At 45.8% G+C, this 5,000-nt stretch overlaps 1 protein-coding gene across 6 annotated transcripts in view; it reads left to right on the top strand.

The window, feature by feature from the left end:
- shf (Src homology 2 domain containing F) overlaps window positions 1–5,000 on the top strand; it is a 125,635-nt gene that overhangs the window by 26,699 nt on the left and 93,936 nt on the right. The gene's annotated exons all lie outside the window — the stretch shown is intronic.

Genomic DNA, 5,000 nt, shown 5'->3' with positions numbered 1-5,000 from the left:
CTATGACTGTGTGTGTGTGTGTGTGTGTGTGTGTGTGTGTGTGTGTGTGTGTGTGTGTGTGTGTGTGTGTGTGTGTGTGTGTGTGTGTGTGTGTGTGTGTGTGTGTGTGTGTGTGTGTGTGTGTGTGTGTGTGTGTGTGTCCTTTAAAAAATAAAAGAAGCGCACCTGTTTGAGTGATGGCCCTAAATGAACACTCACTCAGTGGGCCATATGGGCTCAGTCTAGACACAAATTAGCATGCTGATGTGGTCAGGTGATTTAAGGAGCACTCTGTGGACACTGTAGGGTCAGCCAGGATAGAGACTCTTTCATGCTCAACACACACACACACACACACACACACACACACACACACACACACACACACACACACACTCATGCTCAACATCTCTCCTGCCTTTGTTTGTTGTCCACTGTGATCTCTTCCTCACACACATAAAGAAATACACAAATATGCCCAGATGTAGGTACTGTAGACATGCACTATGCAGAAACATGCAAACTTTCTCTCAGTCACTCTCACTCTCAAGTATGTGCATAGCATACGTCCATACACACACACACACACACACACACACACACACACACACACACACAACCTTCTCCACCCACAACCTTCCAATTCCCTGGCTAGTAAACCTTGCAGTCTCTCTGTTTGTCCTGAGGTGTGTGTGTGTGTGTGTGTGTGTGTGTGTGTGTGTGTGTGTGTGTGTGTGTGTGTGTGTGTGTGTGTGTGTGTGTGTGTGTGTGTGTGTGTGTGTGTGTGTGTGTGTGTGTGTGTGTGTGTGTGTGTGTGTGTGTGTGTGTGTGTGTGTGTGTGTGTGTGTGTGTGTGTTTGGGTTGCGTGACAGAACAAGAGCCTGAGAAGAGAGTAAACACTGTGACGTCTTCTCGGAGACAATAGGCAGTACGCCGCATGCTCACTGTGTACAGCTACCTCACTTCCTGTGTCTCTCCCAGATGAATAGAGCGCGCTGACTGGGCCCGGCAAAGACCGCATTGCCAAGGCGATGATGGTCTGTAGGACAGGAGTTGTTTATTTTTGGCAGCCATTTTTGCCTTAAAGTAGATCATACAGCAGAAATAGAGATCAACATCACAACTAACACACAAAATTCTCTCTCTTGCAGTTGCTGTTGAGTTATTTTACCTCCTCTCTCTTATTCTCTCTCTTTCTCTTTCTCTCTCCCTCCCTCTCCTCTCTCTCTCTCCCTTTCCTTTCTTCCTTGGCTAGGTTATGGGTACACAGGCAATTTATGCCGCTCCATCTGGCATCCTGTTTTTGTTTGTTTAATTAATAATTTTTGTAATTTTATGTCATTGTCTTGTTCAAATGTTTTATTATTATGTTATTTTCGATCGTTTATGTCTCAGTCATGATACTTTTCTACCTTTTGTCAGTTGGCTGAAAAGTTAATGTTAACGTTAACGCCATTGGGAAAGCAACGTCATGGATATTGATATGAACTGATGTGTAAGCGAAGTGGCGCGTTAAACATCTGCTCAGGGAGGATCGCAATCCGGACTGGTGCTGTAGGTCTACGTTAACTCTGAGAGACCAGCCGGCCCGCTAGCACAAGCCCTTCGATATGCTGCAGAGCTGCCATGCTAACTGAATTAACATTAATGTCATGTCTGGATTGAGCGTGGATTGAATCGCTAAGGAACTCTGGTAACAACAACCTACCAAGAGAACGAGCGGCAGATCTCCACTTTCTGTGCTCAGAGAAATGAGAATACTTGCAACTTCAGACTTCTCTGTCTTTCAGAGCTACACTACCGTTCAAAAGTTTGGGGTCACCCAGACAATTTCATGTTTTCAATGCTCCCACAACAGCTCAATAAGGTTGAGATCTGATGACTGCGCTGGCCACTCCATTACAGACAGAGTACCAGCTGACTGCTTCTTCCCTAAAAAGTTCTTGCACAGTTTGGAGGTGTGATTTGGGTCATTGTCCTGTTGAAGGTGGAAATTGGCTCCAATTATGGCATGATAGTTGACAATTGATGACAATTATGCCAATGGAGTGATGGCCTTCTTTATTCAAATCCCTTTTACCTTGTACAAACGTCCCACTTTACCAGCACCAAAGCAGCCCCAGACCACCACATTACCTCCACCATGCTTGACAGATGGCGTCAGGCACTCCTCCAACATCGTTTCACTTGTTCTGCGTCTCACATATGTTCTTCTGTGTGATCCAAACACCTCAAACTCATTCTGAGTGCCTGGGACCTGCTATTGCTTTACCTCAAACTTATATTCATCTATCCATAACACTTTTTCCCAATCTTCCTCTGTCCAATGTCTTGTGTTATTTTGCCCATCTGAATCTTTTCCTTTCATTGGCCAGTCTCACATATGACTTTTTCTTTGCCACTCTGCCTACATAGGCCTCTCACTCGTAGGCCAGCATCCCGGAGTCGACACTGCGTTTTGCGGATACCATTTAATGAAGCTGCCAGTTGAGGACCTGTGAGGCGTCTATATCTCAGACTAGAGACTAATGTACTTGTCCTCTTGCTTAGTTGTGCAGGGGGGCCTCTGACCTCTCTTGCTATTCTGGTTACAGCCTGTTTGTGCTGTGAACGTCTTTTGTCTTGTGTGTTAATGTCTTGGAGCGCTTTGGGTTGCACTCTGTGCATATTAAATGGGCTATATAAATATAGTTACCTTACCTTACCTTACCTTACCTTACCTTACCTTACCTTACCTTTCCTTGTCTATGTGAGGTAAGATTCTGCCCCCTTACCTTACCTTACCTTTCATTATCTATGTGAGGTAGTGATTCTGCCCCCTACCTCTAGAGTGCTGCCCTGTGTGTTGTCGTTCATGACTGGATCCCTAACGGCTCCCCTGATAGAGCCGTGTTGTTGTCTGTTTCTCCGCTGTGACCTCTGACCCCGCAGCTTACACAGTCAGCCAATGAAACTTTAATGCGGCCATCTTAAGTGGCTCAGCACTCCCCTGCGACTGGGGGTGTGTACCAGCCAACTGCTAGGGTCAGCTCCCAAAGCATCCGTGTGTGTGTGTGTGTGTGCGTGTGCGTGTGCGTGTGCGTGTGCGTGTGCGTGTGCGTGTGCGTGTGCGTGTGCGTGTGCGTGTGCGTGTGCGTGTGCGTGTGTGTGTGTGTGTGTGTGCTTCTGTGTCCGGAGGGATGAGCAGCAGAATGCAGAGTAGTCACTGTACTGTAGTCTTACTTAGTGTATAATCAGAAATGTTTTATTTGACACTGTTTATACAAGTTTGATTGTAAGTTTTTCTGACATTCATCTGTGTGTGTGTGTGTGTGTGTGCGTGTGCGTGTGCGTGTGCGTGTGCGTGTGCGTGTGCGTGTGCGTGTGCGTGTGCGTGTGCGTGTGCGTGTGCGTGTGCGTGTGCGTGTGCGTGTGCGTGTGCGTGTGCGTGTGCGTGTGCGTGTGCGTGTGTGTGCGTGTGCATGCGTGCGTGCGTGTGTGTGTTTTGTAATATCTGTCAAATAATTTGTTTCATTTTTCTCCCTTTACCACACCTTGCATGTAATGTCAGGTTGCCATGAAACACACACACACACACTCTCTCACACACACACACACACACACACACACACATCCTCACATACTGAGAGAGAGAGATTGATAATCTCAGATCCCAGAGTAATCTGTGGGCGGAAAGGGCAATTACTGCTGTTTGCTCAGCCCTAACCAGTCCCTACTTAAGCATCACTGCCAGACAGAAGCAGTCGAGCACAGCACAGCTCTCAGGCAGGAGCATTCGATTGCAGATGCAACAGAGCAACATGGTGTAATGACAGAATTCATCCCAGATGTAGGATTTGTTGCTTGAGCAGTGGAAGCTTGTAGTCTCCATCTCCTTCTTACCACACTGTACACCTTACACCACCCTTAGGGCTAAGTTACACCAGGCACGTAACTGAAGCGTTCCATTCGCGTTGCGTCTGCTGCAACAATTTACTTTCACTGTAATCAATGGAATTAGCTACGTGATGGTGGCGTGTACGTTCGAAAAAAAATAGACCAATCTTCTAAAATGGATTTTACGTGTCGCGAAAGGAAGGTTTCAGTTACGCGCCTGATGTAGCTTCCCTGTTATTCTCTCCTCTCCTCTGTATCTGAACACTAAACCAGCCCTGTTTATTTGTGTCCTCTGTCAAAAGCACAACTCTAGAAGCAGGATTATATAAACATGCATGATCTGCATTGTCCTTTTTCATCTCGTTCTGCACAGGAGGCTCAGGGAACATAAAAGAGAGAGATTTGGAGAGAGGACAGAGATGGTAAAAAGAGATTTTGGAGGCGAGCGAAACAGGATATGATAAAAAAGCTAGGGTTTATTGGCTCGTTTGCAAGCTCATGAATTACTAATTGTTTGCCATTTAACATTCATGTGGATAATTGTTGCCTGAAAATCTTCAAGCATCATTTGGCAGCGTGTGTGTGTGTGTGTGTGTGTGTGTGTGTGTGTGTGTGTGAAGGCAAATAATCCCTATGTAATAAGCAGGCAATGCATGCTCTATTAAACAATAGAGGAGAACACAAAAAGAAAATCCTCATCTCTAAGGGAATGTGTCTCTGTGCATGTGTGTGGTGTGCGTATGTGTGTGTGTGTGTGTGTTATGTTGCATGCAGGGCTTGCTTTGGTCTTCAATAAGTAATATGTATTATAAATAATAGTATTTAAATGTGTGCTTGTAGATATTGGGTGTGTTTTCGGGTGTGTGTGTTATTTATTACTGAGAGATTGCTGGGATTTACTGAGCGTGTGTGTGTGTGAGTGTGTGTGTGCTCCACTGGGATAAGGATATGAGCAGTGGGATTAAGAAGTCAGCATTGGAGGTTAGGAAGTCAACACACAAAACACTCACACAGACTTCACAGGTGTGGTACCCAAGAACCAGGTGAACATTGTGCACAAATCTAGTGGATGTTTTTTACACACACACACACACACACACACACACACACACACACACACACACACACACACACACACACACACA

Source organism: Alosa pseudoharengus, unplaced genomic scaffold, assembly GCF_046254945.1.
Source record: "Alosa pseudoharengus isolate Yale_2024_CS ecotype anadromous, Long Island Sound unplaced genomic scaffold, YU_APseudo_1.1 YU_APseudo_1.1_scf_19, whole genome shotgun sequence".
In the NCBI taxonomy this organism is placed as follows: Eukaryota; Metazoa; Chordata; class Actinopteri; order Clupeiformes; family Clupeidae; genus Alosa; species Alosa pseudoharengus.
Note: the sequence above shows the minus strand (reverse complement) of the source record. Positions and strands in the feature narration are given on the sequence as shown.